General features: G+C 39.9%; 1 long non-coding RNA gene across 1 annotated transcript; it reads right to left on the bottom strand.

Moving 5' to 3' along the window:
- Positions 1 to 3599: 3599 nt before the first annotated feature.
- On the bottom strand, positions 3600 to 12147 carry LOC149458338 (uncharacterized). The gene is made up of 3 exons (XR_016313423.1): positions 11976 to 12147; positions 7657 to 7808; positions 3600 to 3829 (listed from the first exon to the last, which is right to left on the bottom strand). It is a non-coding gene; the product is annotated as an uncharacterized LOC149458338 (long non-coding RNA).
- Between the last annotated feature and the right edge of the window lie 2993 nt (positions 12148 to 15140).

The raw sequence follows: 15140 nt of genomic DNA, 5'->3' as shown, positions 1-15140 counted from the left end.
TAGATACCAGATGAGAGGTTAAAACAAAATGACCTGTCTCTTCTCACATTAAAATACATGCTTGTATCTTATGACTTGATGCAGATACCACCAGTGCCATTTGTGTCGGAGGAATTACTAGGACATTGGCCTGGAAATTTCTAAATATCCAAGAGCTTTTTTTTAATAGTGATTTTCTCCCCATGTGTTCAAAGGTACACCACAGAGGAACAGATGATAACCCATTTCTATTAAATTCACAAGCATTAATCAATAATAATCTAATGCCTGTAAATTTTCATAACCTACCCACTACACCTCATGCACACAGAGAATTTGCTTTGCTCATCTAAACGACAGAACTCCTGGCAGGAGAAAAGCTGCTTTAGAACATGTGCCGAAAACTGCATATTGCACACGTGTTTAGGTGCGTCAAGCATTTCAGCATTAATGGATTTCATTGACCAGAATATTAACTTATTCTTGCCATTGCAATGCATTACCGCCTAAACACGTTTAGCGTTAGTTTTGTTTAACGGTTTTTCTGCTCCTCTGCTGAATGCACTTTTGATGGCTTTTTTTCAGCCTGTAAACTCTCCTCTTCTAATTTACCTGTAAATGCCTGTGTAAGCATGGACACATAGGTTAACAGAGATGCTTTTACAGACTGAAAGAAAACACCAAACCCCTGTAAAATCTGTGTTTTTAAACCCAGTGTGCATAAGGCTTTAATCTTCCTGGACACCATAGTCCTAAAAAGAATTGTGCTGAAATTCCATTTACCCTAAAGTGTACCTAAACCTAAGAATCTAAATGGAATATATGGCAGTTTACCAGTTCTAATGGCGATGCGATGGCTGCATTAGTTGCCTTTTTTTCATGCTTGTTTCCTTATTTTCTCTTGGTGATCTTACCAGTAATATACCTCCTGTCCTAATGTTACAACACTCTCTCACTGTTGTCTCCCTGGAACACAATGTGTGCCAGGATTATAGAACACCTCCCCCTTTCCTCATCTCCATAACCTGGTGAGACTTGTTCTGTAGTTCACAGAGGGAAAATGGGAAGAGCTGATAAAAGTGAATGAGATAACACTGCAGACTGCACAGGAATTTAAAAGGTCCCTGCATTTCTGACAGGATCAAGATGTTTTTATTTATTTATTAGTTATTTATTTGCACTTATCAAATGGCTACAAAAAACACTTTTAATGGTATATTGGTAATGGCATAAAGAGAAGCTCATTGGTAGAGATTGCCTTTGTAATCATATGTAGCAATATTCCTTAGCAATCCTTACAACTGGGGTGAGCCTGATTCTTGTAAATGGGGTCATTTGCAATACGCTTCAGGAGACCTAGCAGGGTTCCCTGCGACTGAAAGCAATGGGAGTCTGACAACTCCCACAGCTATTTGCAGCCAATCGCATGTAATCACGCATGCAGCAGTTACCTGCAAATGATTAGTCTGCATCCAGGACCGATCATCTGCAGATAAAATAGAAGGGCTTGACCCAAAGATATGTGCTATCTGGTGCTATTCATGCTGTAATTATAATCCACCAGCTTTGCTCTTATTGTCCAGTGTTTCCTCCTATCACTGTCAGCACAACCCTTGATGAAGCTGGATTTATGAGCCCCCGAAACACATTGGCTGTATCCTCTAAGTTGTTATCCAGATTAATACACTTTACTGGACCATTTCCAGACTTGGGGTGCTCTCATGCTTCACACTTTCATTGGAGTGTTCATTCAGTGATACACCTACCCATCTAGTAGAGTAAGAGAGGCTTTCTCTGTTTGGCCCTCATCCTAAAAGGACCAGTCCATTGCTCACTGGCATGACTCCAGTCTGCTAAGATCTCTCTGTCCTCCAGACTATGAAGTGCTGACAGCTAAATACACAGCTAAAATACACATATGGGAACTTCTTAATTAAATGATTTATTGTTTTCTCAAAAATTTTTTGATTTTGGTATAGGGGCTAAGTGGTTAGCACTTCCACCTGGCAGGACTAGGGTCGTTGGTTTGAATCGCAACCATGGCACTACCTGCCTGGAGTTTGCATGTTCTCCCTGTGCCTGAGTGGGTTTCCTCCCAGTACTCTGGATTCCTCCCACACTCCAAAGACATGCTGTTAGGTTAAATGGCTATTTTAATAAATACATTTCACCTTTGCTAGATAGCACAGTCAGGACCAGTGATAAGGTATACAGTGATGTCTTCTCCCCATCCATTGCCTACAGATTGGACTGCATCAGCATATTGTTAAAGTAGTACTACAGGCAAATCAGAAATGTGATGTAGTCTGTCACTGGCATTAACAAACCAGAACTATTTTTTTTTTCACCTGATGATTCTGCAGGTTTTTTCTCAACTTACTTTAACCACTTGCCTACTGGGCACTTATACCCCCTTCCTTACCAGGCCAATTTTCAGCTTTCAGCGCTGTCGCACTTTGAATGACAATTGCGTGGTCATACAACATTGTACCCATATGAAATTTTTAGCATTTTGTTCTCACAAATAGAGCTTTCTTTTAGTGGTATTTACTTGCCACTGGGGGTTTTATTTTTTGCGCTATAAATAAAAAAAGAGCAAACATTTTGAAAAAAAAGGTTTCTTTGTTTCTATCATAAAATTTTGCAAACAGGTAATTTTTCTCCTTTACTGATGTGCATTGATGAGGCTGCACTGATAGGCAGCACTGATGGGCACTGATAGGCAGCACTGATGGGCACTGATAGGCAGCACTGAAGGGCAGTGATAGGCAGCACTAATGAGGTGGCACGGATAGGCGGCACTGATAGGTGGAACTAATAGGCGGCACTGATGATGGGTACTGATAGTCAGCACTGATAGGCGGCACTGACTGGCGGCACTGCTGGGCACTGACTGGTGCAACTGATGGGCACTGACTGGCACAACTGCTGGGCACTGACTGGCAGCACTGCTGGGTTGCACTGATGGGTGGCACTGATGGGCACAGGTGGGTGGCACTGGGCAGAGGTGGGTGGCACTGATGGGCAGAGTTGGGTGACACAGGTGGGTGGCACTGATGGGCACAGGTGGGTGGCACTGCTGGGCACTGGTGGGTGGCACCGCTGGGCACTGGTGGGTGGCAGTGCTGGGCACAGGTGGGTGGAACTGGTGGGTGGCACTGCTGGGCACCTATCATCAGGGCACTGATCGTCAGTGCCCTGAGGATCGGTGCCGATCCCTGCTCTGACAACTGCTGGTTCTCGGCAGTACTTTCCCCAAGTTCTGACACCGTGAGGAAAGTGCAGCCGAGAACCAGCAATTGCATTAACCTGTGATCAGCGTGTCATTGGACACGGCTGATCACGTGGTAAAAAGCCGCTGTGATTGGCCTTTTACCACATCATGTGATCAGCTGTTTCTGTAGAACACAGCAATCACAGAGATCGCCGGGTGTGCGCCCCAGGGGGCACGCAGGAGAGCGTGTTCTGGGAGGACGTCATATGACGCCCTCCCAGAACTGGCCGGCCACAGTGTAGCCATCATTCGGCTATCTGTGGTCGGCAACTGGTTTAACAGACCAAAATGTACAGCAAATGAGGCAGTTAGAAGGTTGATAAAAACATTTAACACTGACGGGTGCTTACAATGATCCGTTTTATATTTATTTAGTTAAAACTTTTACAAAATCTGTAACTGCTTAAAAATTGTTTGCTAGAGTTCAATCACTTCTGTAAAGTCAATTTAAATCTATTAGTCCATCCGGCACTACCCTTGCCATACAGTGCTGCTGTCCAAGGGTGTCTTCAGTGCTCCTCCATAGATAGATGAGCTATCCTGAGACAGGATGTGTTTTACTGGATGGATCACCAGCTGAAAATAAAGGGAAAAAATGGAAAACTAATGAAGCCACAACATCTACTGATTAGTAAGCAGCCATATATTGCATTTTTGGTTCTGAGTTTCTATACACTAAGTCATCAAATCCACTCTGCTTTCTCCTCCTACCTGCATGTTCCCTGTTAATGCATGCAGCAGAGTCTGATTGGTTTCTAGTTCTGCCCTTCCCTCTCCCAGTCAGAGTGCTGCTATTCATGGGAAGACAGTATGCCAATATGAAAACATATTTGGGTACATAAGCTTGCTGTATGTAAATATAATTCTCATTATTTTTGAAGGATTACACAACTGCACAAAAATTAGTTTTATACCTACCTGGATTTCAGCATTATTTTAAAAACAGAAACATTTTTCATTTAGTCAGTTTTCCAGATGCATTAGCAATGTTTGTCCAGTTCGATCCTGGTGAAAAGCCAAAGCAGTCACCGCTCTCTGCTCAGCCTCCCCAGCGCCCACTGGAGCACTGGGCTGTGGTGGGGGGGGGGGAGCGGGATCTTTCCCCAGCCTGGGCCGGCTGAGGGACGTCAGCTGAAAACGGGTCACATGGGGGGGGGTGAACTACACTCTTGTGACCCACAGGAGAGGTACAGCCAAAAATGCTTTGGTTGTACTTCTTCCGTAAGGCAGTTCTGGAGGCAAAATTTGGAGGAAGTGACAACCAAAGAGTTACATTTTAAAAAGCTTTGCACAGTTTTGAGTGATTTTTCCTGATTGTTGTGTCCACATAAAATCTTTTAAAATTTGTGATTACATTTTAGTCCATCTTTTTTGTTTGTGAATCAGTCAGTATGTTCAGTTTATTTCTCTAAAGAAACTGATGGCTGTCTAGTAATGTGTTACTTTTAATTGATAAGCTGATTTGACCAACAAAAACAGACCCTTGTGTTTAAGTAATGAAGAGAAACAGAGCTTGGATCAATCAAAGTAGCCCTGAGCAGAGTTGGTTTTTCTGGTTTATCTAGATTATTAATAGACATGAGGGAGTTTAAACAGTGAACGGCAAACCTTCTTATTACTACACATTGGAGTATGTGTGTATCAGTTTGTAAGAGACTTCATCTACCTGAAGGAAGCAAAGTGGCTTAGCACTGAGCACATCTGTCTAGCAGCACTTTGGTCCCTAGTTTAGCCCTTTCGCTGCCAGAGCCGTTTTTGCCCTTTTTTGCAAAAGGTTTAAAAAATTATTTTAGCCCTGAAGATTACATAAAACCCTGAAACAGTATATGTTTTATATTATATATTTTCTGAAAGCAGACACCCTAGAAAATAAAATAGCTGTAGTTCATATTTTCATGTCACACGATCTTTCTAAAGTGAATCTCAGGGCAACAAAACTCAATAAATTACCCAAATTTGGTCAAACATAAAAGATGAGGTTGCACTGATTAAATAGATACCCAACGTGCCAAACCTTCTATTTGTGTGCACTCGTGAAATGGCAATAAATTTCAGTACCCTATATTTTCTATAGGAGAGGCTTCAATAGCCCCCTATAGGTCATTACTTTAGCATTACAGAAGAGGTCTTGTGCTAAAACTATTGTTCTCGCTCCAGCATGTGCGGCAATATGTAACGTGTATCACAATCAACGTTTTCATGCGTAGGCGCCCCTGATGCATGTGTTTATGTTTGTACATTTGATACAGTATGTGGGGTTGCCTCAACATTTTTTTTTTGGGGGGGTGTTATGTGCTTGGGTGTAACTTTAATTTTTTGCAATTAAAATTTTTTTTTTTTTCTTATGCTTACCTTTTTTTTAGGTGACAGGTTCTAATTAATGAGACATGCAGTGTCTAAGACCCTCTACCTGCCGACACCTACCATGTCAGTCCCAAGCCCGCAGTTGGGTTAGCCGAGCCCGGAATACATGGAGGAGGCGCTCACGTGGGGCTGTGTGTGCTGGTACGGTAGTATGGAAACAATTGGGAGCCAGCATCTGAATGCTTCCACTTAACAGGCAGGAGTCTGCTTGTCAGATTTACACACAATCCTGTTGGCTGCAGCCATTGGATTGTTTGAACCCCCCGCTGTCAGATTCAAATGACGTACAGACCTGACAGTGACAGGGTTAAATCCCAACTGGGACACTGTCTGCATGTAGCATATTCTCCCTGTGTTTGTGTGGGTTTCCTCCAGGTTCCCCTGTTTTTGCCAAAGATGTGCTGGTAGGTTAATTAGCTCCTGCCTATATTGGCCCTAGTATCTGTATGTGTGCATGTGAGATTGGAACCTTAGATTGGAAACTCTTTGAGGGCAGGGACTGATGTGAATGTGCAATATGTAAACCAGTGTGTAAATTGTTGGTGCTACATAAATACCTGTAATAAATTAAAGAAAATAAGAAATATCAGTAAATGCTTATGCACATGGGAAAACAGCTTCATCCTTGGGACTGCAATCTTTGTGTAACAACAAGAATTGCTCAGTTCATCTCTGGTGTACCCAAGCTCTAATGCACATCAGTGGCAGCAGCTCCTTCCAACAAACACAGTGACACACCTTTTTGCAGATAGTGTCTACAAACACCGCACCACAAACCCATGGTACATGTGTACTGCAACCTGCTTTCACTACAGAGGTGATACCACAGTCATACCAAAAAGCTATGTGCTTCATCTCTGCAAATGCAGGTATTCATATTCATAGAATGATTTTTATTGAGCCAACATGATTAATTTGGCAGAATTTAACAATACTCTCTGTAATTGGGAAAGAAAGCCTCCTGTTAGATGACGGACATGTTAAACTTTAAATCTAATCATTTACAAGGTATTGTGATGTGATGAAGGAAAACATCCTTTTTGCCTTTCTACAATCCACTGTAACAAAAATTATTTCCCCTTTTTATACTGTATATGCACACAGTGATCATGATGCGTGATCCTAATCAGGCATCAGAAAAACTGACACAATATTTGTTTTTACATGCCTTACTTTGTCTCCTACATGACTGGTGTACTTTTTTGGTTTTCTTAGCATGACTGATCCTACTGATGGCATTGCTGTCACAGGTATAGCTTTGAAGATGATTTGACCACATAGGATAACCTTTGGAAATAGGGACTAATATTTAATCCTCATGCACACTGGACGTTTTTACAACTGCTGTTTTTGGCTTTTGAGATTTTTTTCTACAGCCAGTAAACCCCCCAGCATGTTATCCTATGTGTTTATGCACACATAGACTGTAATCAATGGTTTTTGGTAGGGGCATTTTTGGCTGGAAAAAAACCCCAGGACTAGTGGGTCTCTAAGGGAATTTTTTTTTTAACGTGACAAAACATGGTCAATCGCAGCAAAGCAGAGTTTTTTTTACATTTTTTTTACAAAAAAAAAAAATTTTTGGTAAAAAAAACCGCTAAAAACTACAAATGTGAAAAACACGGCTAAACACTAATCCAAAAATGCTGAAAAGCTCATGTTTCTAATGTGACTTTACACAGCTAACTTTACCAGCATTATTAAAACGCCCAGGGTGCATGGAGCCTTACCAATCCATTTTTGGGACTGTTTTGGAGTAGAGTTTGGGGCTTTCCTGAAATCATGTTGTGTTGTGTCTCCTAGTGAATTATTTATTTGTTTATTGCACTCTCTGCAAAATCCTTTTTTATTTTGCTGGTCAAGGGGCGCTGATTTTTTAAAATAATTATTCTATCTGAATTTGTCACTCAGTTCTCATTACACTGATTTGCTACAGACAAAAGAGTCTATGACTAGCACAGGGGCATAGTCTGGAGGTGAGGAACAACTTTTCTTTGTTTCCAGTCATCTATAGGCCAGTATTACCCATTTTTACTTACCTGTCCCACCACCTGCACCATTGATCTTTGCTCTCTTCAGTCTGGAAGTCCAGAGAATCCTCTTTATCTGAGTGTCGGATTCCTGGTCTTCTACCAAGCACTTTGGTTCCTTCCCCTTTCTGCTACATTCTTGCAAGACAAAGCACCATGTCCTCCAAAACAGGTAAGTAATGTAATATTATTAACAAATCATATTCTGCAATTTTAAAATATTAGTGCAGCGCTCTGTAAATAATAAAGTGATAATCGACAAAAAAGTCCATAAATCAAAGTCCTTCTGTAATCACCGTGTGAATTAAATCAAAGTTGCAAGAAAATTACCACATGACTGCTTAAATAATTTGTCCAATGTACCGTGCTCCCCCTTCAGGTGTGCACTCACCAAAATTATTTGCCTTCTATTCTCATGGTTGGCAAATGCGCTTTTATATATAAATATGCACCGTTTGGTGCATATTGATCAATATGCACCAAACGGAGAAAAACGACCAGAGACCCAAATGGGAGCAAGATCAGGGGGTGAGGTCCCACCCAGGGCACCACACACACGAGTATCCCTTACAGGTATGAAAATCCAGAAATAAGTCATTCGGAGGCAATAATATTGGAGAATTTGAATCATTCTTGGGAGGAATTGTTTTGTGATCTGAGAAATCATCTTTACTCTGGAGGAACACATATATATATATATATATAAAAGCACATTTGCCAACCATGAGAATAGAAGGCAAATAATTTTGGTGAGTGCACACCTGAAGGGGGAGCACGGCACATTGGAGAAATTATTTAAGCAGTCACATGGTGATTTTCTTGCAACTTTGATTTAATTCACACGGTGATTACAGAAGGACTTTGATTTATGGACTTTTTTGTTGATTATCACTCTATTATTTACAGAGCGCTGCATTAATATTTTGGAATTGCAGAATATGATTTGTTAATAATTTTTTATAATGGAATATGGCAGCTGATGATTTATTTATTTATTTTTATTTTGTGGTATATATGTGTTATGTTTATATATTTTTTAGCGCAGTTTTTGTTTTGAAGGTCATATTTTTTGACCCAGAGAAATACGGTGATTTATATAAGTATTGTAATATCTCTTCTTTGCAGAGCAACAGTTTTTTCTTATTTGTAATTTTGTTACAAGGTCACTCTAAAAGTGATCCTAGGGGTAAATGTTACATTAGTGACATAAGCAGCATCTAACTAACATATGCAATCCACACATACCCATAACTTCAACTAAAGCCTCACAATCCAGTTAAACTAACAGCAACATTCTAGAATCCCAATTTGTCCAAGTATAGCCCTCCCCCATTTGACAAGACCTAATCCTTCTGATAGTTCCTTTAGGCCAGTGGTATCCAAACTGCAGCCCTTTACTTGCCTTTATTAGGCCCTTGAGGCATTATTCTTGCCACTGACACCAACAATCAGCCACTATTCCTTCCACTGACACCAGTGATGGGCCATAATGCCTTCCACTGACAACAAAAATGGGGCACTATTCTTCCATTGACAGCAACTATTTTTCCCCCTAACACCAAAGATCAGGCATTGTTTACGCCCACTGGGCACAGTCCGACCCCCCTAAAGTCTGAAAGACAGTAAACTTGCCCTTTCTTTAGAAAGTTTGGAGACCCCTGCTTTAATCACTCGGTACTGTATTGTGGGATGGTTGTAGGGGCCATAAATATTCCCTGGAGAAAATGAAGAGCTCCAGGTAGCTCAATAGAATATTCATATCAAATATCAGTGATTGAATTTGTATATATACCAAATGTCATTTAATTTACCTGGCGCACTCCTACTGAGATAAGTTATTTGTATAGTGCTAACACAGAGTTAACTAATTTAACCCATTGTTCCAGAGTATTCTTGTTGATGTTAATGTGGGATATCAGATGAGGTCTTAAAAGAGTTATACAAGTTAGACTAGCAATAGGCATAGAGGGACTGCAAGCTCAAACCAGCCACCTCACAATGTCTGCTGTGCAGCTTGGGCACTAAGGCAGGCCATAGATGGGCCGTTTATCGGCCGATAAACGAAAAATCGGTTGGCACTGTTGCCGATGCTGCCACCAATGTCCACGAAAAACGTCCGTGTTTCGTGGATTTTCCAGCATGACCGATAAAAATAAATGAGGAGATCTGCGGAAAATGGCAGACTGGCTGGCCCCACTAATGGCGTGAATATCGGCCAATTTTTTGTGCGGACGAAAATTCGGCCAATAAACGACCCGTCTATGGCATGCATTAGCAAGACTTTGGGATACATAAGCCTGCACATTTAGGTTATGGAGGAAGGAAGAAGAGGAACAGTTTTCCTGCTTGAAGTCAATCCTGGTGCTGACATATCTAAGGAAAACAGACACAATGATGTTGTCCACCTGTTTAAACTTTTTCTATCTAAAAATAACAAATTAATTTTTCTGAAGCTATCTTAGTATAGTAGTATAGACATTAGGTTGTCACCTGACCTACTTAAAGATTTTCTAATGTCTATGGGGAACCATTTGCTCAGTAAGTGAACTTTAGGGTTCCAAAGACTAGAGACTTGCATTAGTCTAGTGACCACTAAACAGATTCTAGAGAGTGCCCAATGCATTTTCTATCCAATCTGAATGATATTCAGAGTTGTAGGAGAACATTGGTTCTCAGAGAATTAGGTCAAAAAATGACCTTTGTCAAAAAGTAAGTAGCACATAAGTGGATATCTTGCTGCAAATCAATGTGAATTCAGCCTTAGATTTGTCTGAACTCTTTGGAGACAACTGAAGATCTTGTTAATTAAAGTCACAGTGCTTAGTACATGTTTGTGAAACATTCCCCAGCATATTGTTTATTGCACATTTTTGCACAACACTTGCCTTTTTTATTTATTTATTTTTACAAAATTTAAAGCATACAGTATGTTAGTATAGTATGAGGAGAAGGTATCAGTGCTGGGTCAAAGAATGGACATTAACCTCCCTAGCGGTCTGATTATGTCAATATTTCTGTGCTCAAAGCGGTACATTTTTTTGCATGGAAATATGTCATTTTTTTATTGTAGGCCTGTTATTTTTAGGAATAACTCACTGAAATCTGTCCGAACAAGAGTCTAGTAAACATCCCGAGTATGATAAAATTTGAAACACGAAATCATAAATTATAATAAATAATCATAAAAAATAATAATACAATAACAATAAATTTAATTCAATAATGTTATCAAAAACCAAAAACACTGAAATTTGAAATTTAGCGCCAAGTTCGCACATCACTGAGCTTAGTTGCAAAATCGTTTTCAGTGTCTGATGACGAATTTCCCCACGAATCATTATCACTCAATTCTGCAAGTGGTTCTGATTTACTATCGCTGTTCTCTAGCTGGTCTAAAACTGATTTTGACCTAAAGGGACGCTTTCTGAACATCATGGACTTTTTTCAGTTTCCAGGCAGAAAGAACAGTAAAAATGCTGGCAGGGGACAGGACAAAGTACTAGGGACAAAATGTATGTGAAATGCTTTGATAAAGTAATGTTTTAGTATGTGATTTTAGTGTATTGAGTGAATGTCACTTTTAAAATTTTTTTAATTTCCCGCCGGTTCTGTTACCCGTACGTCCTGATTTTCGCAGGGAATGGAACCCGGAAGACGGATGCCGGCATTGGCCGGAGGAGATGGCCGGGGACACTGCAGGGGGGACATCGCAGGAGCGCAGGACAAGGTAAGTGAAACAGGGATCCCGAAGCAACGCTGCTGTGTAAGCCCAAGTGTAGCTCGGGGTTACCGCTTTTGGTACTGAAAGTTTACCCCGAGCTACACTTGGGAATACCGCCAGGGAGGTTAAGAAACAAAAAGACGGATGGTGGTTGGTCTAACAACACTTGCTTTTTTTATGTGTTGATGGCTTCCAGATCCACAGCAGTCTGCTTTCCTGAACTTCCAGGTAGAGGAGCAAAAACACTGAGCATGCCACAGGGGACTAGTAAGGTTGACAGGTAAGGTTGCTGTTAGGCAACCCGGTAGGAAGCAGAAGGTGGGAGAATCAGAGGGGTGGGTTGCCCCTGTAGGCTTTTAAATGTGTGGATGTATGCTGTGCAGGAACACTCAGCCGGGAGCATGCACACAGAGGTGGTTTCATGGGACCCTGCAAGGGAATGAAGCTACTCTAATGCAGGAAAAGGGGGAATACCGCACAACTACAGGTTTTGAAAAAAAAAGACACAGCTAACCTGGTAAGTGCTGAGATCTTCAGCACTGTAGACATTTTACAATAAATGTTTAAAAGTTCATTTTTAAAAAAAAAAACTAATATTTATACTCACCTAGGTGGATGCAACATTGATCCAATGTTGCATCTCTCCCTTGCCACCTCTTCACCAAGAACTGAACATTCAAAGACCACTGTTCCCCCAGTCTTGGGTCCGCTTTGAGCACAGAGTGGTGACTGTAAGTCACTGGCTCTCTGCTGTGCCCTTCCAGTGCTCAATGGAGCTCCGAGCTGTAGAGGGGATGGGAGCAGGGGGCTCAGGCTCTCAGTGGTGTGTTGAGAGGCTGAACTAACTGCTGATCCAGGCATGTGGGTGAATCCCGACAGGATCTCTCCAAAGTCTGGTCTGACTGAGTGACATGAGCCAACAGAAGGCTTTAGCCTGCTCTTGGCTGAATATGGGTCGCAGGAGTACAGAATGAATGCACTCCTGTGACCAACAGGAGAAATAGGACCAAAGCTCTTTTTCAACTTTTCCTTTATTAACACTTTAACTGCACTATGTAGATCTAAAGTATGCAGAGATTGTTCTCCTATTCTTTAATAATACAGATCAGAAGAATTGAACTGACATTTAAGTTGACACATATCACCTTCAGTTCTCAATATAGGTGCCAAGTATTGGCATCCATTTGTTATGAAACAAAAGTTGTAGTGCTCTAATTTTCCAGTTCTATTAGTTGATTTTTATGACCATTTTGTTGTATCATAGATATAATTTGATAATTTTATCACATACAGTATAGAATGTCAAAGTTATTGGAAGAAGAATAATACCTTCCTTGAGAGAATACCTTTTAAAGGAAAAGTAATTAACAGTTGTTATGCAGGCCAGTGATCGTTTGTAAACTTTCTCCTACACTTTTCGTAGCCTCCCTAGCAGTCTGATCATGTCAGTATTTCTGTGCTCAAAGCGGTACATTTTTTTTTGCATGAAAATATGTCGTTTTTTTTATTGTAGGTCAGTAATTTGTAGGAATAACTCACTGAAATCTGTCCGAACAAGATTCTAGTAAACATTCCGGGTATGTTAAAATTTGAAACACAAAATCATAAATTATAATTTAATAAATAATCATTAAAAATAATAATATAATAATAATACATTTAATTCAATAATATAATCAAACCAGAAACACTGAAATTTGAAATATAGCGCCAAGTTCGCACATCAATGACCTTAGTCACAAAATCGTTTTCAGTGTCTGATGACGAATTTCTTCACGAATCATCACTCAATTCTGCAAGTAGTTCTAATTTACTATCTCTGTTCTCTAGCTGGTCTAAAACCGCTTTTGACCTAAAGGGACGCTTTTTGGATGCCATGGACATTTCTCAGTTTCAAGGCAGAAAGAACAGTACAAATGCAGGCAGGACATAGGACAAAGCACTAGGGACAAAATGTATGTGAAATGCTTTGATACAGTAATGTTTTACTATGTGATTTTAGTGTATTTAGTGAATGTAACTTTTTGACATTTTTAAATTTCCCGCCAGTTCCGTCCCTGTATGTCCTGACGTCGCAGGGAATGGAACCCGGAAGACAGATGCCGGCATCGGCCGGAGGACATTACCTCAGATGGATATTGCAAAGATACTTCCTTTACAGAATAACAAATTTCCCAAAAAGTAACTCCGACGTGTTTTGATCATTCCACTTTTTTGATCTTCTTCAGGGGGGCATAAATACAAGAAAGATTTCTAGATGAACACATAGGAATGAGCTGATACCAGGGGAGAAGCTCTCCCTCACAGACGCATGAGGGAGCATTATACCTAGTGAGCATTATTCCTGTTTTTTTGTGTAGAGAAGGATTTATTATTATGGGAAGTATTTTTATGCTCTTATTTGACTTTCATTACAGTTAAAATAGCTGGATACAACTACTTTTTTCCCTTTGGGTTCTGGGACATCTCCATACTCTTACAGTTTAGTAAGCGTTGTGGTGAGCTGCAATAGTGTTGGTATTTTTGTACTACTGCTGACAACTGCGATAGTGTTTTTATAATGTTTATCTAGAAATTTATCTTGTATATATGCCCCCTGAAGAAGATAAAAAAGTGGAATGATTGAAATGCTTCGGGGTAACTTTTTGGGAATTTTGTTATTCTGTAAAGGAAGTATCTTTGCAATATCCATCAGAGCTAATAAATCTTTTTTTTAAAAGATTATGTATCTTTCACAAGTATGTCTATGTAATAAAAGCATATGTTTTAAAAAAGTTCCCTTGAGTATATGTGTAATGACATGGTTGCTGCATTACAGTCTCATAGGGGGATTCTTCATTTACATTTATGTTGGGGACGAACAGCTAGATACTCGACTCTTTGTGATGATTTATGTAAAATCTTTATCTCAAAAGGAAAAACATTTTTTGGTTTACCTGCTTATAAAGTGTGGGCTTGAATTTGGCTTCAATTTGTTAGTGTATCTAAATCTGCTAGTACATCTAACACTCCCCCTCCCCCAGGCTGACGATGCTGCTGTACAAAGGTGTCTCTGTGTTCCTTCATCCAGAGTGTACACACTCTAGTACAGGAGGTGTGTTACTGGCAAGATCACCAGACGAAAACGGGGAAAAAAGCCTAAAAAAAATGAATGCAGCCACAACATCTAATGATTAGCTGGTGAGCTGCAATATATCAAATTTTTGGTTTTGGATTTAATATCAGCAATTCAGTTTTTGCAACAAGAATCTATACACATTATTGCATCTAAAAATATTTTACAAGATTTTAGTTTGCATTTTTAGATACATTTTTATGTGTTTCATAACATTGTTTTTTTTTCTTTTGTTTTCATATGTTTTATCTTCACGATGTTGAGATTGATGAAAAAAAAAAAGCCTGTTAAATGCAGTCGCCTTCATAAAACCTGCACTAACCAATCCACACACATTGTAGCATATTTGCATTAATTTATGTAGAGAAAAAGTTAGTGGATAAATACACCAAAATGCAGCAGAGAAGACTTCCATAACCGCACTGCATTTCTATGCAGTAATATGAACCACGTAACTTGGATGACTATTGGACCGAAATAGTGGATTCCCTATGATGAAACATTGCAGTATGCCACAGGGAACTGCAGAAGTGTGAATGAATGATGAGCCCTAAAGCTTTTAGATTCTTTAAATGTTCAAACAATAATAGTTTACCACCATGATGGGCATTTTGTTCATTCAGTACAATAGTGTTTAACCAGTTGGATATGTAAAAA

Source organism: Staurois parvus, unplaced genomic scaffold (genome assembly GCF_062004578.1).
Source record: "Staurois parvus isolate SC_StPar_1 unplaced genomic scaffold, SC_StPar_1.0 ptg000287l, whole genome shotgun sequence".
Taxonomy (NCBI): Eukaryota; Metazoa; Chordata; class Amphibia; order Anura; family Ranidae; genus Staurois; species Staurois parvus.
Note: the sequence above shows the minus strand (reverse complement) of the source record. Positions and strands in the feature narration are given on the sequence as shown.